Source organism: Falco biarmicus, chromosome 9 (genome assembly GCF_023638135.1).
Source record: "Falco biarmicus isolate bFalBia1 chromosome 9, bFalBia1.pri, whole genome shotgun sequence".
NCBI lineage: Eukaryota > Metazoa > Chordata > Aves > Falconiformes > Falconidae > Falco > Falco biarmicus.
The window spans coordinates 39769140-39783795 of NC_079296.1; the positions used below are offsets into that span (position 1 = coordinate 39769140).

General features: G+C 43.1%; 1 long non-coding RNA gene across 1 annotated transcript; it reads left to right on the forward strand.

Moving 5' to 3' along the window:
* Positions 1–1469: 1469 nt before the first annotated feature.
* LOC130155438 (uncharacterized) lies at positions 1470–14005 on the forward strand. The gene is made up of 6 exons (XR_008824081.1): positions 1470–7580; positions 8152–8292; positions 9090–9296; positions 9451–9534; positions 12306–12407; positions 13284–14005. It is a non-coding gene; the product is annotated as an uncharacterized LOC130155438 (long non-coding RNA).
* Positions 14006–14656: the final 651 nt, after the last annotated feature.

Below are 14656 nucleotides of genomic sequence, written 5' to 3' on the forward strand. Positions count from 1 at the left end.
ATGCAAATAATTGTGCAAGTGTGACTCCTAAGCGGCTTATAAAGGGAGAATTCAGTATTTAATTGTAGGAAATACAAACTGTTTGGCACCAATTTCCTGGTTTGGCTGAGCTGTACTTGACCTGTGACAGAGAGAGCAAAGGTGATTTCAAGTCCTGGGATCCAAGGGGCCAGTGTGTAATGTAACTCAAGGCAGAGTCAGCGCATAGGCTGCTTTGTAACTATAGATGCTTATTCTGTGTACAAAACCAGTTGATTCATTCTCTTTTGTTTCCATTATCTCATCTCAATCTTTATGTGTGAATCTGAGCTATTTTACTTCAAGGGGGTGGCATATAACTAGAATTAAAAAAAAAGGATGTAAAAACAAGAAGTTTGTTGTTTTGATATAAAGATGTTCTGATGTAACCAAAATGATCAAACTGGTTAAATGTGTGCAGCATCTGAAAACTGTGAGAAGCCTAACAAGTTGAAAATAACCTTTCTTCTGTTCTGTGTCCTGCATTTCTTGCAATATTTTGACCCATGCCTTGGAACAAGGATAGTTTATCCCTTGGAATATAAAAGAGACTATTGGAAGCAATCACGTTGCTGTAGCTTAACACAATGTCACTCCTCAGCTGTGCTTCAGGAACCAGCTGAACTTCAGGAACTCTGCTCTCATGCCCTGTGGTGAAATGATACCTGTTGGGAGCTGTGGTAATCTCACCACAGGTTATCAGCTGTCCTTATGCCTAGAAATGTGGCCATCCCATTCAAACTCCTGAGAGCAGGGGATATTTTTCCTGAGGCCAAGATTTAAAAATGCTTTCGCTTTTCAGAAAACCTTCAGAATTTGACAAAGTAAATGTTACTTTGCAAGCTTCCCCCCACCCCCCTTCTATGATGTAAAAGTATAGTGCAAGTGTGGGTTGTGTGGAGAGGCATCGGATTTTGTTGGGACATAAGCGTGAGCCTAGAGCTGATGGGGTAGGTTTGAAAATACTTCCTGGCAAAAGTAGCACTGGCTGAGCATCAGAAGCTCGCATCCAGTTGACATCACTGGAAGATGCACATGCAATGTAAAGTACGATGTGGACTTTAAGCTTCTGTTCCTGTGGTATGTGAGATTTTATACTACACAGAAGAGTTGGACCATTCACTTTTCTGGGTAACTGATATAAACCAGGTATCTGTGACCTCTTCCAGTCTGCTGTCTCTGGGGTGCGCCTCCATGACTTTAACGGAGTCCCGCATACACACAACAAGGATAGTGTGTCTGGCTGAAGGAAGGGGCGTTTCCATGTTCTGTGGCTGACTGAGTTCCCCTATGATCACGTCTGATGTACAGGAACACTGAAACCATGTCAAGAATACGGTCTCTCTCATAGAGGCCCAACCACACAGAGAAGTCATGCAACCAAGTTCCCTGTTGGTGTGTGTCTCCTCCCTTTGACTATCTGTCCTTTTAGATGCAGGGTGTCTGGGACAGGCGCTGTCGGTCAGCGTGCCAGAGCCTGCGGGCACTGCTGGAATAGAGGGAGCAGCTTTCCTTCCGCTCTGCTGCTTGGGTGTGACTGAGGGCTGAGCTGGAAAGCTGCTGGGTGGCTGGCTTCCTTTTCTAGGTGGACCCAGCGAAGCAGGTGGATTGCCTGAGGAGTCCTGCATTGCTCTGGCTGGCACCAAGTGTGGCTGGATACCTCAGAATTCCCAGAGCTGCTCAGCTCTAAGCCCTGTCTATGCATCTACAGCACCAGGAACGTCTCCAGGGAACGGAGGTTACTAGATTGGAGGATGTGAGTTACATTAAAAGGCCAGTCCCTGGGGGTTTAGGAGTGATAGCAGAATAAATACTTATAACTTGCTTTCATGTTACATGGCATGGGACTTGTTCTTCCTTGCAGATGACCTCTCCAGTGCTGCTCTGTGATAGCTCCTAAAGCCTTGATTTGACACTAACCTCTGGTGTGCTGTGGGCCAGCAGATCTGCACAGCAGCAGGCCCACCAGTCTTCCTGCAGAGAGTTAAAGGATTTTTGGAGAAGCTGAGTGATTAAAAACCCTGCCACTCTCTTCTCTGGCAGTTCCCTGAGTTCAAAGTGTCCCTCCCTCATCTCTGGCATAGCTGGGCAGCAGGCTGGGGAGGCAAGAAGCACTGGTTTTATTGTCGTTCAGATGCTCGGGGCTGGTGATGTTAGGTGCTGTAAGTGTAGATTTTTTGAGAGGAGAGTTGTAGAGGAGGGAGAAGCATCGCTATGAAGTGAACTGGAGGTGTAGTACTTTGACATCTTGGCACACAGGGCTGGCTGAGGAGAAAGGAGTAAGTTTAACCGAAAGAAAATCCTCTTAATCTGGGTGATGTCAGTTTGTCAGTTTGGTAGCTATGCAGCTGCAAGCCTGCTGCTGCCTGCTTTGCAAGGGGCAGACCATTAATTACAAGGCATGCAGAGTGCAGCACACTTAGGGCTCTGTGGTGCTGACAAGCTGATACCGCCCAGAATAACTGCAGAGAGCATGGTCATGTCCAACACGAGGTACATTTTAAGAACTGAAAAAACCCTGTTACCCACTGTGTCACTCTTGAAGACAACGTGGCGCACACACATGCTGAAACCTAAACCTCCCTTGCTTTCTGCTCCCCAGTAGCTTCATACACGTATTCAGCTTCTCCTTAGTGTGAGCCCCAAGGCGAGTATCAGTGCAGCACAGGGGTCGGAAGTGCTTTGGGGTTCCCTGGGCCAGCTGGATGTGCAGCAGTCCTGTGCCTTTTGACCTGCGAAGCACTGGAGCACTTGGGTAACGTCGCTGGGCAGGGCAGAGGGGTGGAGCAGGCATACTGTGTATATGCAGTGTATATGCAGTGTATATGCAGTGTATACTGTGTGTACACAGTGTATGGATACCTGGCAAGGCTGAGAACCCATTTTGGGGTGCGGAGGCAATATTGTGGGTCAAAGAATGTGGGACAGAGTTAGGTAAGAGGATGTGAGAGCACGCTTGGTATTTGGCTGCTAAGCAGGAGGCAAGAAAGGATTTTACTGTTTGTGGCTGGAGGGATGGATCAGGTTGAGAAGAATCTGGTTGGGCTGTGGTGTAATTGTACAATATATCCAGAATTTGCAATTTATCCCAGACTAGACTGGAAACGTTCTGGTATTTTTCCGTAGTGCTTACAAGCATCTGATAGTGACCGTGCTGGGCACCTAACTCGCTGCCCAGAGCACTGACAATTTGTCCCCTCTTGTTTGTCTGCCCACACCTGCAGATTTAATACTTCTTTCTTTTTTGGAGAATAGAGCCCTTTCCTGTCCTGTCCTGTCTCTTGTGCCATTCTCAGGGAGACGTGGTGCAATGATAGCACTTCCTAGTGAGGGGCTGGTGAATCACTTTGTTGGTGTTCATGAATCTCTTTTTGCTACCAGTTTCTGCACTGGTCTTAATATAATTTCCAAAAGCAAAAGTAATTTCAGGGCCTTTTCTTTTCGTTAAAGAGACAATACTGAAATTACCTCATTGCATACTGTACCCAAGCTCCCAGTGCGCTGCAGAAGAGCTCTTCCAAATCTATTTGTGTAGCTGAAGGTATTGCCACCTATCCAATTGATCCAAGTGCAGAGCTTGCTTGCAGCAGGGCAGGGAGAGGGAGCACATACGTTTGTCTCACAGGCTTTGATGGGTAGTCCAATAACTTAGCTTAAAGTTTAAAGCTGTGCTGTGGGTCTGATAACCTCTTGCACGGGAGCAGAAGTGCTCTGAGCTGTCATGGCTAGGTGTGCAAAGGCTCATCTGCTAGTAGAGATCCTCCAATATTTTATTGCCTGCCTAGGAAATGTAACTGGTTGTTCACCTCCATCAGCTTTGCACCTCAAGTGGTGTAATGAAGGCAGGAAGCAGGAGTAAGTAGGTCCTTCAGAATTTCCTTGTCCAAGGGAAGAACAGATGGCAGGCTGTGTGGTTGTATCAAGTCAATGTCAAAGGTCTTTAACATGCATCCTCTTATGCATTGGCACAGAGCTCTTTCCTGGGGAAAAAGGAGTTGCACGTGGTGTGAATATGATCTTGTGAAGGTAAAGGCACTTGTGGTTTATTCTTGGCAAAGCCTGAGGCTGCTTTAAAGTCATCTTTATGACAGCACTAATATTCTGGCAACCACAGGGTCAGGGCATTGCGTGAGAAGCACAGAGGTACCTTTGCATGTTACCTGGTTCGATGGGCCAAGTGTCCCTCCGTCACAGAGATCCAACCCGTTTCTCCAACAAAGCACAGCACGAGGTCTGGCAAGCCCACCGCTGCCCTCAGAGGGTATTTCCCCATTGTTTTGTCTTGACTGTTACGCCTTTCCCTTTCCCTGCAATGCATCGCTTGGTGCCGGCTGGTATTTGTAACATGTTCAGTAGAATTTTAAAATGAAACTTCTTTGGAGGAGGTCAGCGTGCCGTGTGGGACATGGCCTGTGTGTGGGCAGCATCTGACAGATTCCTGTCACTGTTACCCAACAGCCTTGTCAGAAACGACAGCACCTGCCTGTGGGCTGCACTAGCACAGCGATACCAGCCAAAATGGGAAGCGTTAGCAGTGCTGTTTGCCCCAAGTGTTCGTAGTCCCTCCCCGCTATGAGAGGCACAATGTAATTGTCTGGATGGATAGTTACATGTGTTAGGATAGTGATACCAGATACCATTCAGTTCTGAGCAGTCGGAGTGTAATGATTATAACAGAAAAGCAGCACAGAAGGTTGCTTTAGAGTTTTTTAGTTATCAGTGACTTTTCTACACACAGGCAGGTAAGGAGGTAACCTATTGTAAAAGATGTCTCATTCCAGAATTAGTGCCAAAGATCAGATCTTCCTGATCCATTGCTGGGAAGGGAAGCTCTGTTCTCGCGTTTACCGTGTGCCTACGTGCTGGGGATTTTTCTGTTTAATTTCTCTGTGATGGATGAAATCACTTGAAATCTGTTTTTTATATCACAAGGTTATTTGACTTTTTTTGCCTATGCTGCAGCCATTAGTGCATGTCACGTATGTTATTAGCACTCCATAGCAGTATGCTGGTTTGTGCCTAGTAGCGATTCTCAAAATAGCCATTGCTTCACCCTCTCTCTTAAGTTTGTGTGCGTCCAAGCCACTGAATTTTCCATGTGGTCCACTGTCAGCCTCCCATTGTAAATTATCTGCCCTTGTAATCCACAGCCTAATTTTTCTTACTCAGTTCAGTGGAACTACTGACCATTGTGTTTAGCAAATCAGGTTGGTGTTTTGAATTTTAAATGAGAATTTCCTAGTTGCATGATTTGTACTTACTTTGTAAGTTTTGTAAGGCTGTTTGGTTCCCTGCTGCCCTGATCTCAAATCTGTGACCTTGGAAATCAGTGGATTTGAACGTAACTATTTTTTCATTTGCAGTCCCCAGAGGATTGTAATTACACTGTTGCCTTGTGACTGTGCTGAATTAAGAATCAGAGCCCAGCTGAAATTCCCAGACCAAAGGATATAATGGCTACTAGTAAACTTGGTGCATTTTTTATGCTTTTTTTCTAAACAATATTTTTTTGCGTTGCATATCGTCAGCATTTTTGGAGGGAAGAAAAATTATTTCTTAGGTACCTATCAAAATTTAAGAAAATGGTGGGTCCTCTTCCCCCTTATGTGCACACCTTCTCCTTCCATATGTTTTAGTGTTCCGATCATCTCTTTCCATTGTAACAGGAAAACATTTTATAGACAAGGGAAGGAAAAATCCAACAAGTTTACTCTGCCTGTAGGAGCTCTCAGTCTAAGTATGGCAAAATCAGCAAATATGAAATGTAGGCCAATAGTTAAGGACAAGAAGATAGTGAAGTTACAGATACTAAATAAAGACAGGATGAGATTGTTCAAAGAGGCAGGAGGAAGGACAGAGGATACTTGGCAAGAGAGACCTAATGGTATGGGTCAGCTTTACTACGATTGAATCTGAGTGTTATCCCAGATTATGGAGTTACAGCATCCAAAGCCCTCCCAGGGAGACAGATCTTAGCCCAGAGGGCAGCATGGGATAAGGCTAAAAGCATAGAGAAGAAAAGGAGACACACGAACAAAAGGAATAAGAAGAGTGGAGGGAGTGAGAAAGTGAGCAGGGAGGAAGAAAAGCAAAGGGCTGGGAGCAGCCTGGGGTCAGACTGTGTAAACACAAACTGCGGTCTTGAGCAAAGTCAAAGGGAGTTTTCTCAAAAATAACAGTGCTGTCAAGCCCAACACAAGAAGTTGAATTTTACCTGCAAGTAGACTTACGGCAGTTCTGCTCTGTGTTAGGTCTGCATTTGGAATTTCAAGTTTTGTTTTGCTTCTGGAGTCCTCAGTCTTGCATAGTCCCATTATGACAGTGGTGGGCAATGCAGGTTTTAGCGAGAATGAGTTCCTGTCCTTGGGCAGCTGCACCGCTCATGTGCATTTTTAGCAAAGACTGTCCGCAGGGTGCAGGTTAGCTGGTGGAGCTAACAGCAGCAACTTTTTGGAAAGCAGCACTGAACTTGCCACAGGCACAACCCAGCAGCATTTTCCTGAGCCAGGCACTGGGACTGTGTGTGGAAAGCTCTGTTTGATGAAATCTGGGGCAGCTGAAGGGCAGACAGGCTATTCTAGTGCTTGCCTGTCTGCTGGAAAAGGTGAAGGTGTACCTGTGCAACGTGGGGAAATACCGGTGCACGCCGAGACTTCCCTAAGAGCTCTGATTAGAAGATGCAAATGTGAAGCTTTAAAAAATTTAATTTATCAACAGAAGGAAAACTAGTAATGAGCTGAACAACTTTCACGTTTCTATCTTTCACCTTTCTAGATACTTTAGCAGCTGAAGATTTAAAATTAATCTAGATGATGTTGGGGCAATCTAACAGCCTCATTAATTTGAGGCTGTTAAAGTCTTCTTGAACAATCTGTGGTACTCTTTGGGAGGAGGAGTGTCTTCAAATTAGTTTAACCTTCACTTTATTATTGTTACTGGTTGAATTAATTGCTGTCTTTATCAGGGATCACAAACCCTCCACAAATCTGATTGTATTGACTTATATGTTTTCATTTCTTGAAAGGTGAAGATGTATAAAAAAATAAAGGAACTTTGGTGGCAGTTTGTTAGAGTAAGGAATCAAAACTGTATTTTCAGCACATCTTAGTAATATACGTGAATCTGTAGAACATATCTGAAATTTATATGTGTTTGCTCTTGTTCCACTTGTCTTCTCCTCTCTCTTCCCAATCATTGTTTCAAAAATGTCAGAGGAACCACAACTGAGCATATCTCCTGTTCCCACCTGTGCTTTGGGATGCAAAATAATGATGTTAGCACACAGAGACCTTGACTTCCTCTTGGATGCATCTGAACGATTTTACTAGGGAGTCCGCTGTGCCTGTGATCAGTCTGAAAGCAGCTGATGGTGGGCATCACCACAGTATGGTACTGGGCTGCTGATCAATTTTGTGTCTTTCAGGAGACTTGAAAAACGAGATTCATCAGGCATCACTCTCTTAAACCACAGCCTCACCATGAGAACATTAGGGCAGCCACGACTGTGCAAAGTATCTTCACCAGCAATCTCTTGCTCTCTGACAAATCTTTTGTCCTTGAAGGTAACTGTGGGTGGTCTTCCTTTGTCTAATTTCTGTAAATTCAGTGTATCACTTTCTAGTTATGCAGCTGATACTCGTGTTTATATGAATGGCTATTTAAAAAAGGAAAGATTAGATGTTTGTTGTTTCATTTCAACATAAATCAAACTTTGTACTCACATAGCAATTCTAATTTAGCCCCAGGAATAGCTTTAGTATTGCTAAGTGTCTGGAGAGTATTGACTACAGAGACATGATTTTAAGCAGGCTATAATAGTTTCTACAGCTGTTAACAGTTCGCAGAAGAAAGGCAGTATTATTCATCGGTGTTTAAAATGTGCATGACTTGCATTGCACAGAAGTCAGATTGGGAGAATGTCAGAATTTTTTTTTCTGAAATTCTGCCAGGAAACTCTTCAATAACTGGAGAAATTCTTTTCACTGGTGAAATCAACATGCAGCACATTGTGTTATTATAATTGCTTATAGCTCACCATGAAAGTTGTCTTTGTATGCGTGGATGTACGGCTTGTACTGTTTTGTTTTTATTTATTCTGCATTCTTTATTATAATGTTCTTTCCTTTTTTCCAGACCAGAAAGATTGTTATTGAGCCTTCCACAAAGCTGAAATAATGCTGTGTGTTAAAAAAATGTTAACAATTTGAAGAAGTTATAAAAATTTATAAGTTGACTGAATACTTTGGAAATTTCTGCATATTTTAATATAAATAGGTAATGCAAATGTTTGTTCTTTGCATTTAGAGGTGGGTCTCTGTTTTCTAAAGGTCTTGTATATAAATTTGATTCTTACAATTACATGAGAACAAACCCAGTATTTTTTCAGATTGTATAATAGGAAAAATGTATTCGCAAAAGACACATAACATACATGGTTATTTCTGAATGTCATGTAGCCATGAGATTTAACATAAATAGTATCAGTTGTTTGAATGACTTCATTAAGTGCGTTAGGGGACTGCCTGTTGCAGACAGATGAGGTCCTTCCATTCAGTTCCATGGGTCCTGGGTTGGCCCACAAAGGAAAAGACTGCTGCAGCAAACTGAGAAATAAGAGGAGATGATTGCTCTATAGATAGCATGAAGTTCCAGATTGCACTGGTAGAACTTGCATAGAAATTCAGTCACACAAAATCAAAGAAATCGCAGAAGACGAAGGAGTTTTTAATTTCAGATGAATTTGGTGTTAGCGATGAGTTCGAGCTTTATTCATAACTGAAATTATAAAACAGAACAAGAGAGTCCAAAATAAAGAAAGGAAGAGTAGAAACAGGTGAAAGGGAAGAGGTAAGCGACAGAATACTGGCAGGGGAGCAAGGACCTAAATGATGACAGGCAGTTTTAACAAAGAGTAGTCCAAAATGGTAACAGTTCAAATCCACTGGAGGTGCTGGTTGGGTGAATATCTGAAAAGACAGGTATCAGGCTGCTTTCTTGGGGGGGTGGAGCGGAGCAATGTGAGTTTTGGATGGTTATGCAGAGTGGAAAGGGCTTGTTACATTTCCCTGAAGGAGAATGAATGCTGATACTCCAAGACAACTTCTACACAAGCAAGTAAAGCAGCAACTAGGAGTGGACCTGGCGAGTTGCAGCTCTAGCAAGGCCCCCTGGACTGCACGCTGTGTGCAGCTGCTGTGCATTGCCTGTGCTGCCGGGGCACCTCTTCCAGCTTAGTTTTGTCTGAGAGGGATCTGGTCTGTGATGCAAAGCAAAGCATGGTAAGTGGGGCATTTGAGGGGGCTGACTTCAGAAGCACACTGCTAAACCAAACTTGAAAACTAATGTAAATGCACCCTGCCAGACTGTAGGGTGGGAGTGGTGACATGGGACAGGGCAGAGGGAATACTCAGCATGCGCTTGTTCATGTTACAGATGCTGGCAGCATGTGGAGCTGACAGCAGTGAAAGCTCAGAGGAGTACAGCACATGAAGAGGTCACCGGGAGCTGTAGTGCAGGGTAAGCCCTCCAGGAAAGAGAAAGGGAGAATGATTGATGCAATGCTGTGTAGGTATGTTTCAAAAAGTAAAAAAGATGGAGTTCCCTTAACATACATCTTAAAAGGAAGACCGTGGGATGGTTTTGTCCAATGAAACAATATTATTCAGTAAGGTAGTTCCCTCCAGAAGGGACAAAAATGGCTTTTAGACATATGCAAGGTGACCGTGAAGTTAGCTCAAGCTTTTCGTTGTCTGCCTTCTCTTCAGAGTAAAGAACACCTCGGGAAAGTTAGTGCCTATCTTAAGGTTACTGTAATCTAGTATTTCAGAATGGATTCCCTCCTGATGAAATTGCCCATGAAATTTTGATAGGGCTGGAAGCACTTTGTAACACCAGCTGCATTAAGAAGCGTGCAAAACTAATGCACAAGAGGCCCAGGCTTTTGATGCGCACTTTTTATAGATCTTTTTCTCAGGACATCCTGGAACGTGCTTTGCTTTGTTGAAAGGCTTCCTTGGTCGTTGTGACCAGTGCTATGAATTAACATTGCTGCTAGCAAGCGGTTTGCTCTGTAGGAAGCTGCTTATAGTTTTCAAAGACTGCTTTCTAGATGGAATCATCATGGTAAATGAACCCTTTAGAACTTACACTCACAAAACTGAATTCAGTTCGAGAAACTGTTGATTCTTCAGTCTTTTGTGAGTCACTTCCACTGTAACATTCTCTGGAATCATTCATTTTTGAGTGTTAAAAATGACTGGTTGGTAATGGGGAGTTATCATAGATTCCACGCTCCTTGTCAGTGTGCCACTTCATACAGTATTTATTCTCACAGACCCTGTTATATAAAAGTACCGTTTTACAGAGCGGAGGCACAGGGAGAATAAATGATATAGATAAGTCTGTGTAAGGAAATATGTTGCAGAACCCATCTGGGGCTTCCTCAGCTTACAATGTTTGGCCACTGGACCAGCTCCCCTCTTGTCGTGCAGCAGTTACATTCCTCTCGTGCTGTGGCTCTTGGTCAGCCAAAAGGCTGCTGCAGATAGAGCGATGGGGTGAGTCTGAATGCTTTCTGGAAGCTGGTAAGATTCTTAACTTTAGTGACAGGATTATGCCAAATAACATGATGATTAGCTGAGACAAATGTGTTTAGTACCCAAGCATAGCACGTTTATGTATGCCAGTACTTTGAAAACAAGGAATGCCAAAGGTGCACAGTTATTGTCAAGAACTGTTACCCTTGCTACAAGCAATGGGCATGCACAACAGTTTGGCTTTTGACTTTGCTAAAATGATTTGCTAGTAAGATTTTGGCTTGTGAGAGACAATGAAATGCACGAGCAGAACACAAACAGCTTTACTAGATCTTGACAGCAGTTGTGAAGATAAATTCTAACAACGTGTAGGATTCTCCAGGCCTCTTTCAAAATGACTGTGTTGCCTTGCTAAATACGCTGATTGTTGCAGGTCTTTGTCCAAGAACAGTTGGCCTTAATTGCTTCTGAGCAGTATTTCCTTGGCAGCTCTCAGATAACAAAAGGCAATCCAGAGAAGTCTGAATGAATCTCTACTTAGAAACTGGCCACGTTCAATCTGTAAAGTATGTAGAATTTAGTAATTAGATTTTTTTTTCCTGAGTAAAAGCCGAAGAGGGCAGTAGGTGCAGGATGTGGAGGGAAGAAGCAGTGCCATGACCCTACAGCATTTCTGCATGTTGAGTCAGGGAGTGACATTTAAACAATTCTCACTGCACCCAATATGAAAAACTATGATGCAGATCAAATTGCTGGCCCTGCTTAGAGAGAGATGAGGAGGAAAAAGGTCAAGGCATCTATCTACAGGTAGCCTTTCCTGTGTTTCAGATGTCAGGGGAGCTTACCAGCAAGCCAAAATACCTTTTCCCCCCTTCTCTTTACATTTTTCTTTCTTTGAGGGAATGAATGGCTCCGGACTTTCCATCTTTAGAGCTGGTGGTTTCCACGCCGCAGTGATTCAGCCAGCATGAACTCTTGACCAAATCCCAGTTTGTTTCCTGGTTTTGTTTTTCTAAAATATTTTACATTTAGCAGGGCATAAAATCTATGTATTGTCGCTACTATGTGATGGTGTTAAGAAGGAGAGCTGCACTCTTTTTACTGGTTAGCTCTCAAAGAGCAGTTCTCTGTGCTTCTGAAAATGTTGCAACTGAAACAACTGGAAAGAACTCACTGAATTTTGACTAAAATTAAGACCAAATACTTACATGCTCCTGGCTCTTTGATGCTGTGTGTTTATGTGGAATTTCCTTTGAGGTTTAATAAAGTCTGATTTTTATTTGAGAAATATGCCCTGCCTGAAATGTTCTAAGGTTTAATCAATGTGTTATTGCATAGGAAACTCATATACATTTGTTTAGTTGCTAGATAAATAGATTAGTATTGACAATGATTTTAGGGGATAGTAGGTTGTTAAATTAATGTGAAGGGCCTTGTTCCTTTGCCTCGGTGGATGTTTTTTGATGACTGTGTTCTCTGGGGTGCCCTTTCTGGGGAATATGCTGGTGGTTATCCCTGTTATCATCTAAGTGGTAGGCTCAGTAAGGACTTAGAGTAGCTTGGCTCTGGAGTTTTAAATACCACGAGAGAGATGCTAGACAGGAAATCTATAGCCTGGGAGTGCTACAAACAAAAGAAATTATACCCTGAAAATTAAAAACATAAAATGCTCTTTCAAAAGTCCATACATTTATATAGGTACATTACCCCAAATGATGCATCATACAAGTAAACAAAATATTGCTGTCATAGGTTTGAGACCAAAGATGGAAACCTATTACAGCTTACCTCTGTGAAAACACAGCATTACTCCCTTCACACCCTGTGTCTTCTTGTTGTTCAGCAGAAATACTGGTATGTACAGATTCATTTCAGAGTCCCCTTCATGCAGTGACCTCCATTGTCTGCTTTCTATTTTACACTACTTTCCTATATCTCCATAATTTTCTCCTTGTACTCCAGTAACTTGTTGGCCATCTCAGATTCTGCATGGGTTGCCTGAGGCTGTGGGCTGAGGTACTTTAGCTGCGTGGGGCCATCCTTCTTTTCAAATACCAGTACTTTTTAAATGGTACAGGGCATCCAAAATGCAGGACATAGTTGTGTGAGTATGCTAGTGACATTACATTGACTAACAAATATTCAGGTTACCAATTATTCAGAAGTGTCTGAACTAAATTTGTTTCTGCAGTGGAAGTTCAGCTTTGTTTTGCATATGTGCAATATGACAAGGTTTCATAACATGATCACGTAGAGGGTTTTTGTACTTTCTAGCCTTGAGTAGAGCTCTGAGTACGGAGCTAATGCAGCCATTGCTACATGCATTGTGTGTAGATTGAAGAGTGGCTCTCTGCTCACATCCACATGGCACTAATACTGTGTCATCTTGGTCTTGCATGACATTGAGTCAGGTCAGAGCAGACATTTTGCACGTGGAGCCCATAGGGGAGCAGGTAAGCGTCCTTGCTGCTGTGGTTTTGGAATCATTGATGGTAGATTGCATTGCTGAAGTCAGTGATACAAGATCAATGTAACGTCTATAATCACCTCTGGAACCTCAGATTTTCACATTTCAAAATGTAAAACACAACCACCTTTTTGCACTCAATTTTCTAATGCGGCTGGCCCAGTTTGAATGTCTTGTTTTGGAGTGGGAAGCAAGCGCTGTCTGTATGTGGAGGATACTGTATGGTATCCCATACTCAAATATATTGTTTTCTTCCTGAACAGGGCAGGATGAAAAGGGAAGATAAATTATTTCAGCTAAGTGAATAATTCACACAGAAGACTTTTTCCACACTACCCAACCTTCTCTTCTACTTGCATCATGTTGGTGATGCAATTGCTGTTCTCTGCTATTTATGTACCTTTCAAAATTTCTATTACTTTTTTTACTCTGTGGATTGATATGAAACAGTGTTTTGTGAGCTATCATTAATCCTGGTGTTGGCTTAGTGGGGTTTGGGTGCTCTTACTGTGTTGTTGGTGCTTTCTGTTTGGATGAAAGCACAGACACTTCCAAAATAAATGCTGCTAAGCTGATAGAAACCAGTTTCCCTGAAGATTGTTCTGTGAAGCTGAAACACTGGCTTTCTTTAAGTGCATTTGCTGGTACAACTCAATTGCACACATGTTTGCAGATGGTACAAAGAAGAGTGGCAGAAAGAAAGCTCAAGGTAATGGAGTGGAGGAAATGGTCTGCAGTATAGTCTTAAAGGGTGCTGAGCTCTTTCTGTGCTCAGAGATGCTGATTGTGCAGAATCTTCATGTGCATCAAAGGTGAAACTTATACTTAGGCAAGTGCTGGAAGGATCACTGCTCTGTGACCTGCGTCTCTCAGATATTTTTTTCAGTCTTGTACCTGTTAGCAAGTGGTTCCTGTTCTTTAGACTGCTGTTACCTCCTCCAACAGATAACGACGGTATGGAATACTGTCGTGTATGTGATGACTGTTCACTGTGGCTAGTTTCTTCTGGTGATGTCAAAAGTTATTTTATGCCTTTTTGCTTCCCTCACTGATTTTAGGGTTCAAACTTCTAATTGTTAACTGAGTGTCTTTTTCATGCTTTGCAAAATCAGGGATTTCATTGAAGGAGAGTGTTCCAAGCTGCTCTTGAGAAACCTCATGTTTGCATCAGGTGACAGAGAATATTAGTAAATCGACTTCTTGAAAAGGAACCTTCAGGATACCATGCTGTCACTGTGTTAGAGTGGTAAGGCCACAGGCGGAACCCAGCTGACACTGCTGCAGTGAGTGCCTGAGCCAGCACAGCAGAACAGCACAGGCAGCTGTTACAGCAGTGCAAGGTCCCAGATTAGCCAAGGCATAAATGCTTTGCTCTATTACAGTCTCACTGCAGCTTCCAGGGAGACAGCATGGGCCTCATGTGGTTCAAGGCGCCCATGCTAGACCAAAGCGCCCAGCCTGAGGACTCTGGTGAAGCTGCGACCATACTAGCTGCTTCCTCTGTCTCCCGCTGAAGGCCTCTGGCTTCCCATTCGGCTGCATGTAAAAACCTCTTTCAGCCAAGAAAGTGTGAGTAATCTCACCCAGCTTCTTGGCATTTGTTGGCAGAGAGTTAACCTTATGTTTCTGAAGGAGG